Below are 18445 nucleotides of genomic sequence, written 5' to 3' on the forward strand. Positions count from 1 at the left end.
AAAAAAAAAGGTTCTGAAAAATACTTTATTCAGAAAAGTTATGTTATCTATGTCTATTTCGCTGGGCCAGCATTTTCCAGTTTTGCTGAGAAACACCTCTACCAGTCTCAGTCCTTGCCAGTCTGGAGCAAACTAACTGTTAAAAGTACCACGTGACTGGATGTGTGTATTATTTTTTCCTTACAAAGCTATTTCTCTAGGGGGCAATTGTGGAGCAGAAAGGCAGAAAGACAAGTGGAATGGGGATTAATTTAGGTTCGCGAGAACAGCTTTAAAATGGTTAGTCAATGATTATATTTTATTTTTAAATAGAAGCTGACATATAAGCAAATTAAAAGAGGAACCAACAATTCTTTAGAGAGGCATGTGGGGACAACTATTTTGTTTTGTGAAGTAGAGCTGGAGTAAGAGTTAACAGTGAAAAAGTCTGAAGTAGCCATACTATACTTTCAGCAAAGATTACATACAAGTAGTTAAAATAGGCCAGTATTATTTTAAGAAGAAATAGAAAAAGGAAAGGAATTAGTGTTAAAAAGAGGATAAAAATAGGAAAGTTTGGGGAAATGGGCCAAATATTGACAGGAGTAAATGATCTTCTTCTGTGTCTTGTACAGCCCTCATTGCAATGCATCTGCACCAACGGGCTCCTGAGCTGACAGAGAAACATCTTAAGTTATAGTAGCCAGATTGGGAACCAGATCATATGCTTATTCTTTGTGTAAATATTTACAAGGTGAAGCCTGGCTCAAAGTGTGCTGACTTCAGTAAAAGCATTCTTGCTGTCTTCACCAAGTTTGGAATCAAATCTGGGGATGGGGGGAGAGGCAGTGTTCATACAGGCCTCTGTTCAGTGGGACTGTGGTCTTAGCTGGGGCATCTCAATGAGGTAAGTGTTAGAAGGCCAACAGCATTCTGGCCTGTATCAGGTTAGTAGGACTTGGGAGGTGATCGTTGCCCTGTACTCGGCACTGGTGAGGCCCCACCTCGAGTACTGTGTCCAGTTTTGGGCCCCTTACCACAAAAAAGACGTTGAGGTGGAGAGCGGGTGCAGAGAAGGGCAACGGAGCTGGTGAGGGATCTGGAGAATAAGTCTTATGAGGAGAGGCTGAGGGAGCTGGGGTTGTTCAGCCTGGAGAAAAGGAGGCTGAGAGGAAACCTTATCGCTCTCTACAACTGCCTGAAAGGAGGGTGTAGAGGGGGGGGTCGGTCTCTTCTCCCAAATCACAGCGACAGGACAAGAGGAAATGGCCTCAAGTTGTGCCAGGGGAGGTTCAGATTGGACATCAGGAAAATTTTTTACTCAGAAAAGGTTATTAAGCACTGGAATGGGCTGCCCAGGGAAGTGGTTGAGGCACCATCCCTGGAGGTATTCAAAAAGACAGGTTGACATAGTGCTCAGTAACATGGTTTAGTGATGTTTTTTTTTTATCAGTTAGGTTGGTGGTTGGACTAGATGATCTTAAAGGTCCCTTCCAACTTGGACAATTCTACTGTTGAGCAACCTGTACATATAAATCCCACTTTCTGAGTCAAAATCTGTTCCAACTTACAAAAAGTACATCTGATGTAATTCCAGTAACTTCAGCACAAAGGAATTGCCAGGTGAAATAGGAGAGGCTCAGTGTCATGCTACTTGCAGCCTGATAAGGGAGGTATGACTGAGCAGTGATTGCGGCTGCCTCTGAAGGCTGCTGTCATAAATATCGAATAGCTCTGGGTCTCTTACTGTCAGAAAAGGCATGCAAAGCCACCGATGGAAGATTTCTCCCTGTGCTGATACTTACGTGTGTTCCTTCCAGTCTCACATGTTTCCCAGAGTGATCTTGGGCTGTCATAGTACGTACAAACACGAGGGCCAACAGAGTCAATCCTTTGCTATTCCACAGAGAAAAGAGAAAATTGGCTGTTCCGTTGCTTGCTCTTTCCCTGGCCTGTGGGTAGTTTTGTTTAAGGGGAAAAGCACTGCCAGTTGCTTGACCTTACTAGAGCCAAGCTGATCATACAGTAAAAGAAGGTTCACCACGCTCATCCCATCTCTGAACAGAGAGCCTAAATAACGTGAAGCTGATGACCAGTTGCTGCTCTCCGATTTTTCCATCCCAGTCACCAGCCTGCAGCTTCTGTAGCTCTTGTTCTGTGGCAGCAGCCCCCCTACGGTTGAATAACTAATTGAAAATGGCTGCGATGTGACAGCTAATGGACTTCTTCCTTGTCATACAGTAGGTATATCCTCACTTCTCACTCCATGGTTCTCCTGGTCAAGGAGCTCTTGTGAGAGTCCCCTGTGTTGAAGTCATGCCAGGTGGGGGACTCCCCAACTCAAGTTCAGTTTGCAGCAGCAAACGCAGGGTTGCTTTTTATTCAGGTAGCACAGAGATGAGAATAGGGGACACTGAATTCACCTCAAAGTGTTGGTTGGGCCCTCTGGACTCTTTAATAGCAATAGCTTCACCCCTGTAATTCAGCAGTTTGATACAAGGTATCCACCCTCATCCCCCAGATAGAATCATAGAATGGTCTAGGTTGGAAGGGACCCTTGAGATCATTGAGGCCAACCATTAACGTAACGCTGCCAAAACCACCACTAAACCATGTCCCTCATCACCACGGCTACCCATCTTTGAAGTACTTCCAGAGATGGTGCCTCAACCACTTCCCTGGGCAGCCTGTTCCAATGCTTGACAACCCTTTCAGTGAAGAAATTTTTCCTAATATCCAATCTAAACCTCTCCTGGTGCAACTTGAGGCCGTTTCCTCTTGTCCTAACTGTTTTTCTACACACAAGCCATGGGATGCTGTTCTGTACAGATGTGCATAATTATTCCCAAACACGCCCAATACAACAACCCACGAGTCAGGCCGTGGCTGTCAATGTGGTGCTCTGTTATGGGCAAACACGTGTGTGCAACACACACACACCCCCCGCAACAGCCAGCTGCACGCAGTGGGTGGGATTCATCCGGTGGCAGTGCACTGACTGTCCCCTAGCCAACCCCACCAGAGGAGGACAGGGTAGAAGGTGGGCTCCATCCTGGGGTAGTGGCACCTGCCCGCCAGCAGCAATACCGGACAGGGAGGCAGCGGTGCTGATTTGCAGGTGTAGCCCCCTCTGACGGGGGACAAGGCACTGCAGGTTCCCCTGATGTCCTTTAGCGATGCTGCGGCGTCGGGGTTAAGCAGCCCCGGTGGATCATCGGTCAGACAGACGGGAGAGAAAGGAGAGAACGTGCTCACCTGCGGGTTTTGCATGTCTCTGGCAGGGTAGAGGTAATTAGGAACGGTGGAGACACATTTCACAGCTCCTGCAGTGCTGTAGTAACGCAGCCTACTGTAGCGATGCCCTAAATATTGACATGTAAAAGCTGCGGGATTATTGCAGTAGCTCTATTGTTTCACGGTAAGCAGTGAAACTGCTATTGTAAAATCTCATCTGCAGCATTGGGTTCTAGCATTAATACGTTACACAAGGCCTATCACTATGTACACATACATTTTAACCATGACACCAAAACACAATGCAGTCAGATATTCTTTAGATGAACTATATGTTTTATTACAATCATCATTAATTAGTTATGCTAAGCGGAGCTTCTCTTGCTCCTTCAAGAGTGGAAGAAAGTAAGGAAGATTTCTAGCCAGGGATAGAAATCCCCGTCTCTCTTGCATGATTTTTAAACATCACAGAAAAAAAGAAACGACTGCAGGATAATCTACACTTGCAAACAATCTTTTCTTTTTTTTTTTTCTTTATTTTATTTTTTCCTGAGTATCTTACTAGGAACAGTTCTGAAAAGATAAAACAATGTAAGATCAGAACTTGCAGAGAGTAGCAGTCTACATTTGGGCCTGGCATTAGGAGAAATGGCTGTGGGGCTCTGCACAGAAGGCACTCTCAAGAACAATAATCTAGGTAAAAAATGGCAGGAAGCAAAAAAAAATATGAAAACCAGGAAAACTTGGAAAGGCTGTTGGAAGGAGTCAGAGCCAACACTTAGCTCCAGGCATTTTGCTAATGATGGAGCAACATGGCTGTTATGTTACTGCTGCAGTCCACAAGACCAGTGGTTGAAGGGAAGGGTGTCGCCAATGGATACTTCTCCTGTGTCTTCAAGCTGTCCAACTACAGAAAGCAAAAATGCTGGCACATAAGCCTGACCTGATGCCTTTATTTTATCAACCTACTTTACTCCCCAGTAGTCATTTTTGAGTGGTGCAAAAGTGGCCAGAATGGACTGATGCATCATAGAATCATAGAACAGTTGGAGTTGGAAGGGACCTTAAAGATCATCAAGTTCCAACCCCCCTGCCATGGGCAGGGACACCTCCACTAGAGCAGGTTGCTCAAAGCCTCATCCAGCCTGGCCTTAAACACTTCCAGGGATGGGGCATCCACAGCTTCCCTGGGCAACCTGTTCCAGTGCCTCACCACCCTCACAGTAAAGAATTTTTCTGGTATCTAATCTAAATCTCTCCTCTTCCAATTTAAAACCATTACCCCTTGTCCTGTCACTACATTTCCTGACAGAGTCCCTCCCCATCTCTCCTGTAGGCTCCCTTCAGATATTGGAAGGCTGCTATGAGGTCTCCCCAGAGCCTTCTCTTCTCCAGGCTGAACAACCCCAGCTCTCTCAGCCTGTCTTCATAGGAGAGGTGCTCCAGCCCTCTGATCATCTTCGTGGCCCTCTGCTGGACCCGTTCCAACAGGTCCATGTCCTTTCTTTGTTGAGGACTCCAAAGCTGGACACAGTATTCCAGGTGGGGTCTCACGAGCGCAGAGTAGAGGGGTAGAATCACCTCCCGCGACCTGCTGGCCACACTTCTCTTGATGCAGCCCAGGATGTGGTTGTCTTTCTGGGCTGCCAGTTGCGCACTGCCAGCTCATGTTGAGCTTCTCATCCACGAGCACTCCCAAGTCCTTCTCCTCAGGTCTGCTCTTCAGCCATTCTCCGCCCAACCTGTATTTGTGCCTGGGATTGCCACGTCCCAGGTGCAGGACCCTGCACTTGGCCTGGTTGAACTTCATGCAATTTGCACAAGCCCACCTCTCAAGCCTGTCCAGGTCCCTCTGGATGGCATCCCTTCCCTCCAGGGTGTTGACTGCACCACCGACCTTGGTGTTGTCAGCAAACTTGCTGAGGGTGCACTCTATCCCACTGTCCATGTCTCCAACAAAGATGTTAAATGGCACTGGTCCCAGTACCGGCCCCTGAGGAACACCACTCGTCACTGGCCGCCAATTGGACATTGAGCCGTTGACCACAACCCTTTGAGTGCGGCCATCCAGCCAGTTCCTTATCCACCAAGTGGTCCATCCATCGAATCCATGACTTTCCAATTTTGAGACCAGGATGTCATGTGGGACAGTGAAAATGCTTTGCATAAGTCCAGGTAGATGACGTCTGTTTCTCTGCCCTTGTCCACCAAGTCTGTGGCAGTATCATAAAAGGCCACCAGATTTGTCAGGCATGATTTGCCCTTGGTGAAGCCATGTTGGCTGTCTCCAGTCACCTCCTTATTTTCCATGTGCCTTAGCAGAGATTCCAGGAGGATCTGCTCCATGATCTTTCCAGGCATAGAGGTGAGACTGACTGGCCTATAGTTCCCTGGGTCTTCTTTTTTTCCTTTTTTGAATATTGGGGTTATGTTCCCCTTTCTCCAGTCAGCAGGAACTTCACCAGATTGCCATGATTTCTCAAATATGACAGAAAGCGGCTTAGCAACTTCATCCGCCAGCTCCCTCAGGACCCGTGGGTGGATTTCATCAGGTCCCATGGACTTATACACCTTCAGGTTCCTTAGGTGGTCTTGAACCTGATCTTCTCGTACTGTGGGCAGTTCTTCATTCGCAGAGCCCCCGTTTTTGCCTTCCGTGACTAGGGCAGTGTGGTTAGAGCCCTTGCTGGTGAAGACTGAGGCAAAAAAGTTGTTCAGTAGTTCAGCCTTATCCATATCCTGGGAGGCCAGGTCTCCCGTTTCCTTCCGGAGAGGGCCCACAACTTCCCTAGTCTTGCCTTTATCCCTGACATATCTATAGATGTTTTTCTTATTGTCTTTGATGTCCCTGGCTAAATTTAGTTCTGCCTGGGCTTTTGCTTGCCTGATCTGGTTCCTGGCCACTCAGACAGTTTCTCTGTATTCTGCCCAGTCTACCCATCCTTGCTTCCATGCTCTATAGGCCTCCTTTTTGGTCCTGAGCTTGTCCAGCAGTTCCTTGTTTCCGCGCAGGCCTGTTGGCTATTTTGCCTGACTTCTTCTTTTTTGGGATGCACCTCTTGTGAGCTTGGAGGACGCGATCCTTGAATACCAACCTGCTTTCTTGGGCCCCTCTCCTCTCCAGTTCTTTTTCCCACACTACTCTGCCAATCAGATCTCTCCAGAGACCAAAGTCTGCTCTTCTGAAGTCCAGGGTAGCGAGCTTGCTGCCCACCCTCCTCGCTGCCCTATGAATCTTGAATTCTGCCATTTCATGATTGCTGCAGCTGAGGCTACCCTTGAATTTGACATTCCCCACCAGACCCTCCTTGTTGGTAAGGACAAGGTCCAGCACAGCTCTTTTCCTCGTTGGCTCCTTGATCATTTGAAGAAGAAAGTTATCATCAACACGCTCCAAGAACTTCCTGGATTTCCTGTGCCCTGCTGTGTTGTCCTTCCAACAGATATTGGGGTGGTTGAAGTCCCCCATGAGGACCAGGGTGTGCGAGCACGATGCTGCTCCTATCTGTCTAGAGAGGGCCTCATCCTCCCTGCCAGTCTGATCTGGTGGTCTGTAGCAAACCCCTGCTGTAACATCACCTGCCCCTGTGCTCCCTTTAATCCTGACCCATAAGCTCTCGGTCAGGTCTTCATCCTTCCCCAGGTGGAGCTCCACATACTCCAGCTGATCGTGTACATAGAGGGCAACACCACCTCCCCATATGCCCATCAGACCTATTTTGCAAAAAGCGTGGGTTTACTGAAGAGCCTGAAGATCTTTCAATCCTCTCCTCCCCTTGCTCATTACCACTGATGGATGCAACACTCTTAACTAGCGCAGATTCTGTGGTCACAGCTGAATGGTGAAGAGTCCTCCCCCAGTCATTCGTCAGGGCTGCATCTGCCCTTGGAACTGGGAAGACTACATAAAAATAAGTTTTATTTTGGCTAATTTTGTGCTGATGCAGCCTAGGACACTGCAGTGGAACTTATTTTAGATGAAAATTGCACATCTGCAAAGATTTCTACATCATCCTGATAGTGCTCTGGCATCTCCATTTCAGCAGTTCCCTCAATGCAAAATTGGTTTTGTGAAGAGCAAATGTACATGAGTGGATTGCCACCTGCAGCTCCATTTTCAATGAATCTGAAACCATGACTCAGTACTCAAAGATATCGTTAGGTAATAATATACCGTCTATATATAGATATAATGGGTGCCTTTATGATGTTGACCTTTTCATATTCTTCCTAGGCTAATATTCACTTATTGATTATAAGTTCTGCGTTTCCAGTTCAAAGAGAAGTTGAGGTAGAGTCCTTGATTTCAATTGCTCTGTTTCTTATTGTAGTTTCTTCATCATTTCCAACTGAGCTTGGAGCTTTATTGGACGCAGACATTCTTACGGAGTTTTGCCAAAAGCAGGTGCTTGCTACAACACAGGTTGGTCTATTCAAAACAACAAAGTCACTGTTTGGCAACTGGAAAAAAAACCCAAACCACCAACAAAGCACTGGGTAGGCATATTGGATCACTATAACAAAGCTGTGTCTCTCACCTGACTCCCTAGCTTCTCTGTATTCAGAAATGTGGATCTCTTTTCACAGTGACCAAGCAGATGGAATCTCTGCTGACTGCAGGACTTTGCAGACCCTTGTTGGCCTGTTTGGAGGTTGCATGGGAGGAGAGTTCTTACTCTCTGAAATGTTAGTTCTCTGCTGTAAACTCCAGGTAGTCTGACCATGAGCCAGCAATGTGCCCTTGTGGCCAAGAAGACCAATGGCATCCTGGGGTGCATCAAGAAGAGTGTGGCCAGCAGGTCGAGAGAGGTTATCCTGCCCCTCTACTCTGCCCTGGTCAGGTCCCATCTGGAGTACTGTGTCCAGTTCTGAACTCCCCAGTTCAAAAAGTACAGGGAACTGCTGGAGAGGGTACAGCAGAGGGCTACACAGATGATTAGGGGCCTGGAGCATCTCTCTTATGAGGAAAGGCTGAGGGACTTGGGTCTTTTTAGTCTGGAGAAGAGAAGGCTGAGGGGGGATCTGATCAGTGCTTATAAATACTTAAAGGGAGGGTGTCAAGAGGATGGGGCCGGTCTTTTCTCAGTGGTCCCCAGTGACAGGACAAGAGGAAATGGGCACAAACTTGAACATAGGAAGTTCCATCTAAACATGAGGAGGAACTTTTTTACTTTGAGGGTGGCAGAGCCCTGGGACAGGCTGCCCAGAGAGGTGGTGGAGTCTCTGTCTCTGGAGACATTCAAAACCTGCCTGGACAAGTTCCTGTGCAACCTGCTCTAGGTGGACCTGCTCTGGCAGGGGGTTTGGACTAGATGATCTTCAGAGGTCCCTTCCAACCCCATATCGTTCTGTGATTCTGTGATTCTGTGTATTTGTGTTAAGACAGGGGAAAGTTTTTTCTGTTACAAGGTCAGTTACCCCCAGTTCTTTATTTTTCCCTTTTTGTGCTTGGAGTCACAGTCTTCCTTCTCCTTAAAATTGTCTGAGATCTCAGTTCTATGGAAATCCATACATTTTACTTCCGTTCAGTGCTGCCAAGGGTTTGGGTTTTTTTCATTGTGATCAGGGATTTAATGGGCACCATTGGCAGCATTCAAACAGGCTTACATATTCTTTTCTGTCTACACAGACAGCAAGGTGTTCTTGCTGGAGTTCTTTCTCTATAAAGACATAGAAAAGCTCAGCTTTTCAGTGGTGGAAAATTAGTCAATACATTTGTTCTGTCTCTGAGGTTTTGAGGTACCTCAATGATGGTGAGTTCCATATCTGGAAAAAGAAGTTAGAAAGATTCTATTGCAACTTCCAATTAACAGCTGTGTAGCGTCTTGGGGTAATTTGGAAGACAGAGCTGCACTCTGGCATATTTTTGCATGATATGTCTTGTGGTATCTCCAAGAATGCAAGTGTTGAAAAATGCCATTGACATCAGTGAAGTGGATGCAGTAGATTTAGTGAATGCTGATACAGAAGATGCCATCGGAACAGGCAATGAAGGATTGAATTGATTTCTCCTAATTTAGATACCTACAGCTCAGCTAGCCTTGAGTGTACTTGTCTCTAGGGTCCATAAAGAGACCCTAGGGTGACTAGCTCATATGTAAAGGTCTGTGCTCTGGTATGTTTGATATTAACTAAGATGAATCTTACTCATAAAAGTCTGTCTCTTACATTCTTCTCACTTTTCTGCCGTGCATCACTGTCTTCTTACATAAAGTCAGATTATGGGCTGCAGGATCAGAACCTGTCCCTGTTTTATTTGCAAAAGATACAGGAAAAGAAAGGGTTATGGAGAAAAGAAACAATTGGATAGAGCAAACCAAAGGTCTTTGCTACAAATCCAAGTATCAGGTATAATGGCTACCTGGGAAATGTGCCGTGGGAGAAATTTATGAGTCTTAAATGAGAAAAACTTGGTAAGTAAGACAACATCTTCAAACTCAACTCTGGAGATTCCTTTGAATCCTGCAAGTCTCAGTACATCAAAGGCACATTAAAGGGCAATAATCCTTCGGGATTAAGGGCACTTTATCCTTTGGCTGTTCTGGGCTGCTGGGAAACCCACTCTTGAGAAAGCAATCTCTTGAACTGGTCAGGCCTACTCGTTCTCAGCCCAGTGTGGATTCCCAGGGAGAAATAGAATTGCCACAACATCTAAGGAAGGGATAAACAAGTACAATGTGGATGGTAACATGAGGAAAAGAGGACAGCATGTCAGCAGCACAAAATGGCATGAAAATTACAACTGAGCTAGCAGTAGAAAGTAGTAGAAAAGAAAATGTTTGTGCTGCGGCTAGAGGTAGGAAGAGATCTGGAGGAAGTTTGTGAGCCAGAGGAAGAGACTGATCAATACAGGGTTGTTTGGTTTGGGTTTGTTTTGATTTGGTTTTGTTTGGTTTTGGGTTTTTTTTTTTTTTTTTTTTTTTTTTTTCTCATGTAGGCAGAGGCCTCTGCAATGCTCTTGGAAAGAATTTCAATTGCTCCAGATACTGGGATAGGCATGAGATAGAGAAGATCATACTTTCATTGAGGGAACACTGGCATCTTTCCCTTTTTGCAAGATTCCTGTCTTATTTTCTCTGGATGCAAATTTGCCAGTAGGGAAAGCAAGATTGAGGGGCCAGCCTGTGTCTAAATGTTGTGGTAGAGGAGGTTTTCAAAAGTTCCGGTCAATCAAATAGTATTACAGGTGCAATGCTCAAATCACACTCCTGAATTCCAGGCAGTTCTGTGAAGCTGCATGCTGCACAAATCATACAGCTGTGATGTACAGGATCAGGTCTAAACCAGATTGAAGGAGTTTTATTGTTCAAAAGGGCTGAATATTGGCTGTCGCTGTTCTCCCAGAATGCAAACTCTTCAGATGTGGGACTAAGTGAAATTTGGCTTGGAGCTTCATTATCTTTTTAGACACCTGAGACTAAGCAGAGGACTATGAAAAATCTTTCCACTCATGCCTGTGATGAATTCCTCTGACTTACATATTAATAAAGAGTAATACAATGCTGCCATGAATTAACAAAACTCTTTTTTCCTACTACTTTGTCCTAGCAGAACAGAGAATATGAGTATAGTATGGAGCAAATGCTGATTTTTCCATGCTCAAATAGAGGTAAAATTTTTTTTTCAGAAATGCTGAGCACCTAGAACTCCAGCTGATTTTAAGCGTGTGGAAAATTTGGGATAAAATGTGGTTATCACCAGTCAAAATTATAGCCAAAGGCAAGTTAGTGAGGCTGAGAATGCTGGTTTCCTGCCCAAGAAAGACAGCACAAGTTATTTCCTCTGATGCTTGTAGCTTATTAAAAATTTATCCATGTTTTGCGCTCCTAACTCAAATCACCATGTAAAAACACCATAAATGGGAGCAGCAAATGTTGGCTGAAGTCAAGCCCAGACTATCTGAACTTGGCATTCAGAAAAGTCAGTGCACTTTAAAGAAAAAAGAGATCTTTTTACATGTGGACCATAAAACAGCTTCAAAATGTTACTTTCTGAACTGACTACTCTGTGGTCATTTCCCACATAAATAAATGATTAGATAATTTGCACAAATTGTCTAGTCCTTCTCTTACCTGAATGTACCTTGGATAGGCAACTGATAATGCCTCAAGTGGGTGCAATGCTTTCAAGGGAAGACCGGAAAAGATCATCCAAAAGGTGGCTCACTCTGGGTAATCCAAGACAATTTTTGCCTTACATGACAGCAGAATAAAGTGAAGGCAATAGACCAGCAAGTCAGGCTTGCTGTTGCTAAGACAGAAAAGAGTTTCCAAGAGAATGCCATGTGGTACATGCATCAAGAGCAGCATAAGGCTTGCCCATAAACCCTGCTTTAAAAGCATCAGCGTTTAGCCCGCGCTATTCTGGTGCTCAGAGCTGGGAAAAGAGTGTGTGTCCCCAGCTGACCCCTGCTTCTTCCCCACACATCCGGCCTTCCATGCATGGGACATGTGCTGAGGGGATTCAGAACAAGTTCTTTGTGCTGGATTTTCAGAGGTTGCACTGTTGAACTGAGAGGAAATTAATATTTTTGCCTATAGGACTATAGTGATGTTGGTTTCTATGTGAATGAAGTCTCATCTTGTTTCCATATTCCTCTTTCCTTTTCCCCTTTCCTCATGTGCAGACACACACACAGACAAACAGGACACAGTGTGAGGAGGAGATGTGGTATGTGTGTCTCCTTCCAGTACCAGTAGTGAGAGCCGTGAGGTGGGGAGTGGAGTGTGTGCTGTATCCTGGTGTGGACACACCAGATGGGGTCTCTGAAAGCTGCAGCAGCCCACCTGCAATCTTTGGGATCCCTGGTGTAAGACACTGCCTTTCCCTGTCCTCCAGCGTGGGGCCTGGGCTTAAAGCCACCCTTTATCTCAAGCAACCTGAAGCATATGTGAGCTTAATTTTTGCCAAAGTGGCAAATCCAGGCGGGATGCTCTGCCCAAGGTGTGAGAAGATCCCATAGATTCTCGTGTCTCTGCTCCTGTGCCTCAGCTGAGCTCTGTGTGTGTGAAATCTCCGCTGGTTGGATGGTAAAACTGGAAGCACAGAGAAGCGATAAGGAACAATGCAAGCGGATTCAAAAGGGATTTGGATCATTTAGTTGATGAGCCAGCAGATGGCAAATGCTGCTTGGTATAGAAAATGAGAAGTAATTAGTCTGGGAACAAAGAGCAAATGTAGGGAATGGGTGTTACATCCAGCACGCTGATCGGAGAGAGAAAGGGGTTAGCGTGGAAAAAAATCATAGAAACTGTCACTTCAGTGCACAGCTGCAATAAAAAAGGCAAACAAGACACTAGACCGATGGAACAGTGAGCTATAATGCACCACGAAAGAGGCAATACAGTCCTCTGGAAGATGGTTATTAGGCCCCTCCAGAATACTGTACGGAGCATGGGTCACTGTCTCAGGAAGGTTATGTTTGGAGAAAGGTGCATTATAAAGCAACTAAACTCTAATGGTTTTGATGATTACAGTTCTGAGGCAAAGTTAAGAGGTTCATTCTAAGGGGTCAAAGAGACCTTAAAGAGATTTAAAAATTATAGTAATGATCAGTACAGTTACCAGACGATGCTCATAGTCCTATGAGATTATAAAAATTAAGGAAGTGGTACTGAGCAGAGTGCAGAAACTTCACAAACTGCTGCACAGAAAAAAAGGTGGTTACCTTCTGACTGCTTCACTGAGTTAGCTAAGGATGAACACAGCTTCAGGAATGGTCGAGTCATGCACAAATACAGTACATGGAACTGTCCTGTGGAACAAGCAGGAGGACAGCAAAGGCCCAGGTAAAAACAGCAAAATGATTTAGGGGAAGAATCCCTCCCCAGTGTTTTAGGGTTTGGTTTTATTTGGATTTAGTTTGTGTGGGTTCCTAAGCTGTATCTGTCTGCTAATAGAAAGATCAACCCTTGCACACAAGCCATAATGAATGTGGGTCCCCCCAACCCACATCCAAAGAGGAGAAAAGGGGAGGGGGAAGGTAAGTGTTGCCCTGCCCTCTTGATCCTGCTCAGGATCATGCCATGTGAAAATAAGCTAGCTTCAGGTTCAGTTAAGACAGAGAAAAGTTGTTGGGCTGATGCTTATGAGGAGATGGTGCAACAACAGGCTGAATTTGAGGTCAGCGGGTAGTTCACAAGGCTAGGGAAGGAGGGGAGAACTGGAAGCTTGTGTACCTGCAAAATGGGTTGTAAGCGTTTAAACTGCAGTTAAATAGGTTTCAGGCACCTAAGCCTACCAGAACTATGCAGAAAATCTGTGCTTGGTTGCGTGGGTATCAGAGAGGCACATGAAGTAAATGTACTGGCACGTGCTGGGGTGCAGATACAGAACTGCTGCCACTGCAGCTGGGCTGAACTGGATGGAGCCCGTATCTCCTGCCTAGCCCCCAGGTCTCAAAACTGGTAGATACAGTTTTGAGCCTATGGATTAACTATGTGGACTTCGACAGAAAGCCGAGGCTCCTTTCATTTAGTGCCCTGGGCAGAGAAGACAGTATATCACTTCTATTAGAAAAGGTTAGTTCTTAGGGGTATATCATCGGGAAATAGGAGGTTCATAGGCACAAGCCTCCTAACAGAGAGCTACGTGCTGTAGATTAAGTTTAGGTCGTGATCAAGCTTTGCCCTGTCTGTAAAAGGGAGTGGAAGACAGTGAAAAGGAGCAGGCAAGACTGAGCTTGACTCTGGGGTGAGGTGAGGAAGGTAGCGAACTCTTGTCACTCCATGCCTGCATGACTCCGGCTCCACAGTCGTAGCCACCCTATGTTAAAGGAAATTGTGTTGTGACAAAAGTGCCTTGTGTTGATTTACTACAGGTGGTGCCATAGCTGTATCGCTAGTGGAAAAATGCAGGTATGAATTTGCTGACATTGTTGCAGCGAGAGGAAGCTTTTCAGTGCCTCTGAAGCTGATGTGGAAGTGGGAAAATAGAAATTGTGTAGTTCATGTAGACCAATGATCTGGCCTTAAAAGGACCGGCATCAACTGCTTGCAAAGAAGATAGAAGGGCCTCAGAGAAAGATGTGGGATAATCTACCGCTATAGAAGCCTAATTTTAATTCTTCTGTAGTCAGGTACTGGCTTAAACTCTGAAAGCCTGTCTTTATACTTCTACCAAAGTTTAGCATAATTGTTCTGACTGGATATTCCTGTGATCCATACAGCCGTCCAATCCTTCTTTGAATCCTGCACAGTTCTTGACCTCAGTGCTTCCTGTGGAGATATCTTCCACTGTCCAATTACACATTATGTGAAAGAGAATTTTCTTTGATCAGCTTTGAATACATGAGCTCTTCGTTTCGTTGAATGTTCTTTTATTCTTCTGTTATGCAGCAAGGTAGAGAGAAGTGTCAGAAACTACTTCTCTAGAGCATTTGGTATTTTGTCTAACTCTGTCCCTTCTTGTCTCTCTCCTTTCTGAGATAAACAAATCTCATTCTTTTCAAATGTTTCCTGTGATAGTCCCTGCCTCTGCCTCCACTCCCCACTCACTTATTCTCATTCTTACTCTCTGACCTCTACTTGTTTCTGCAGGATCTTCTAGAGCTTGGGGAGGGGCATGGACAATATGCCAGAGGAGAATTCGGCACTGATTGGTATAAAGGGAGAGTATTTTCTGTCTTATTCACCATCGCATTCACTGAGTAGCCAAACGTCTTGCTAGCTGTTCGGGTCGCAGCTGTACCCTGAGCAGATGTCTTCGTTGAGCTGTCTGTAATGGTTTTTAGGCAGTTGGTGCTCAGCTCATCACCTCAGACCTTAATTACTGTAACCAGCTCCTCTCTAGCATCTCTAACATTCATGCTGTCTTACTTCATTTGGCAGATATCTTGCTACCCAGGAAGCCTGCATTATTCCAGTAACCTGGCCTTATCTCACCTTCCTGAATCCTTTTTTTCTACCACGTCAAGAAGAAAGGTCTTGTCCTTATTTTATAAAGCCTTTTTAAGGCTTCTTTTTGCTATCTGTCTGCTTCTATGCCACCCTCAAGCTATTCATGGCTTCCTTTTCATGTATTAGTAGTTTTGCCATGCTTTGGCCACACTGCCCATGCAGTCTCCATGGTAAGATCTTTTCCGTGATGATCCACAAGATTTCCTATTATTACCACTTTGTAGTCATTCAGATCATCCTTAAAGTCTAGTTTTCCGGTAATACCTCCAAGATGCATTGAATCTGGAATCTGGAATTCCATAGCAGGCCTGCAAGATGGGCCCAGATGTGAAAGCACATGCAGCACAATGAAGGTGGAGCTCCCCTTGATATTTAGCAGGAGGTGTATCCCTTCCAACCCACCCAGCTCAGGTCGGTACATGGAGTTGTAACAGAAGCAAAGACAATTTGTGCCTTCTGTGTCAAAAGAGCCACAACTCATTCACTGTGTGTTTGTCTGTATGTACTAAATGCTCTGACAGTGAGGCACTCCATTTTCTGGCTATGCTTCCTTGCTCATGTGGATTGCTCCTTGGAGTCACAACGGATTCATGTAGGATTAGACAGTGACCTCCAGGGCTGTCAGGAGACCCAGGCACTCAAACACATCTCGGTTACATAGGTCATCCCACTCCTCATCCTGTTACGACTCAGTGTGGAAAGCTTTCTTGGAGTTTTGCAGCTGAAGGGGTCTCTCCCATGCAGCTCTTGTGGGCTGTGGTTTTTGTGTAGGAGCCCTGTTTGCAAAAACCTTTCTTCTAGAGCTAGACCCTCAAACATTCCTGAAGCAGAAAAAGGAATTGACTTTCAAGTATTTCTTGGTTTTTTGAGCCTACTTCATACTATAGTGCTGATTTGCTGTGTTGGCTAGATAAACCAAGGTGTCTTTCATATCAGCAGGTAGTATTGGAAATGAGTAAATTCTCAAAGGTAGAAAGTTGGGAGTGAATTAGAAGTTGACGGAGTGACGTTCAGGAGGTACCTGAAGAATATTACCTGGGAAAGTGCCACTGAGAGGATTTAGTGCTGAGGTTGTGATACATTGTGCTGAAATCCACAAAGCATTTGTTTCTACAGTCTTACTTGAAAAGGAGCAGTAGAGAGATTAGGATCTGTCCAGTTAATTTCAGAGAGGGCAACTAGGATGGTGAACAATTTGCAACAGTACTTAAAATTAGGAAGACACTGGTTAGTGGAGTCCTTTCATTACTTTAATAAATGCAATGTAATCTGAATGTCATCTCTTCATTATGAGCCAGTTGTGGCTGACCCACATGTTTTAAATTGGCACTTGCAAGGCAAATGGAAAGCTGAATAGAATAGCTGAGCTGAGGAAGCAAACCCAGTTGGGTCACTTCTGTTTCTTTAGTGTAAAATTTTCAAAACATGCGCACAATAAAGGTATAATCAAAAGTGAATTTTGGATTGCTTTCAGGGTTCCAACTGCCTTGCATCTTCTCAAAGCACCTATTCATGCTTTCACAGGAGCTTTATGAAAGCATGTGAAATGGGGTATCAATTTACCCCTATCTTATGCTTGGAGACAGACAATGTAGCTTTATCCTCTCCTTGTGGCTTTGTCTGGATGACGATGAGGAGTTTTCTGAGACTGTCCTGAAGCAGCAAGACAAGACAAAATAAATTTTTGATGTACACCTCATTCACTGAGTTTAAGCTTAATCCTCCATTCTCGCAGTGTCTTAACTCAAACAACTTCATGCACAGCAGAGGATACCTTATCTTGTTTAGATTAGAAACTGTTAGCTCAAGCTAGATAACAGAACCTAAGCCTCGATCCTTAAATCCCTCCCTAGTCAAAATTTATGTTCTGATGAAGCAAGAACAAATTATGTCTGCTCCATATAAACCTTTTTGAAGCTTTTACTCCATGCAACATCACGAAGAGAGCTATAAAAACAATCCACTGAGTCCAGATTGGCCAGTTTGCAGCCACTTGCCAAAATAGATCATACCTTGTTTATTGTTTCGTGTTCTTGAAGTTTAAAGGACTTTTATCACTCTTAACTTCCTCTCTTTTCAGTTTATCAGTGAGTAATGCCAGTAAGAACTACTCTGTTGATCACATCAAAGGTCCATTTAGCCTAATGATTTTTTTTCCTGACTGCTGCCAGTATGGTATATCCAGGTACAGATGTAAGGGTGGAGCACACATAGAATCATAGGATTGTCTAGGTTGGAAGGGACCTTTAAGATCATCTAGTCCAACCATCAACCTAACTCTGATTAAAAAACAAACAAACAAACAAACAACAACAACAAACCCCAAAAACCAAAACACACAACCCATCACTAAACCATGTTACTGAGCACTATGTCAACCTGTCTTTTGAATACCTTCAGGGATGGTGCCTCAACCACTTCCCTGGGCAGCCCTTTCCAGTGCTTAATAACCTTTTCCGGGTAAAAAATTTTCCTGATGTCCAATCTGAACCTCCCCTGGCACAACTTGAGGCCATTTCCTCTTGTCCTGTTGCCTGTGATTTGGGAGAAGAGACCAACCCCCCCCCTCTACACCCTCCTTTGAGGGAGTTGTAGAGAGCGATAAGGTTTCCTCTCAGCCTCCTTTTCTCCAGGCTGAACAACCCCAGCTCCCTCAGCCTCTCCTCATAAGACTTATTCTCCAGACCCCTCACCAGCTCCGTTGCCCTTCTCTGGACCCTCTTCAGCACCTCAATGTCTTTTTTGTGGTAAGGGGCCCAAAACTGGACACAGTACTGGAGGTGGGGCCTCACCAGTGCCAAGTACAGGGGGACGATCACCTCTTGAGTCCTATGCACGACGCTGTTCCTGATACAGGCCAGGATGCCGTTGGCCTTCTTGGCCACCTGGGCACACTGCTGGCTCATGTTTAGCGGGCTGTCGACCAACACCCGCAGGTCCTTTTCTGCCGGGCAGCTCTCCAGCCACTCTGCCCCAAGCCTGTAGTGCTGCATGGGGTTGTTGTGACCCAAGTGCAGGACCCAGCACTTGGCCTTGTTGAACCTCATCCCATTGGTCTCAGCCCATGGATGCAGCCTGTCCACATCCCTCTGCAAAGCCTTTCTACCCTCCAGCAGGTTAACGTGCTGTGGTGGTTCGTGTCCCAGGCCCTCGGCAGAGGGTGCACTGTGGCTGGTGGTGGGACCATGGAGGCTGTCTTGGGAGTGTGACTTTACTGATTTGCTTTTCTGTAGTCATTTTTCAAACATTGGTATTACAAAAAAGTACTTGCTCACAACGTGCAGCTTGGATTAGGGTCTCCTCCTGAGAGAGGGCCTATTTATGTTAAGAAAGGC

Source organism: Numenius arquata, chromosome 1 (assembly GCF_964106895.1).
Source record: "Numenius arquata chromosome 1, bNumArq3.hap1.1, whole genome shotgun sequence".
Taxonomy (NCBI): Eukaryota; Metazoa; Chordata; class Aves; order Charadriiformes; family Scolopacidae; genus Numenius; species Numenius arquata.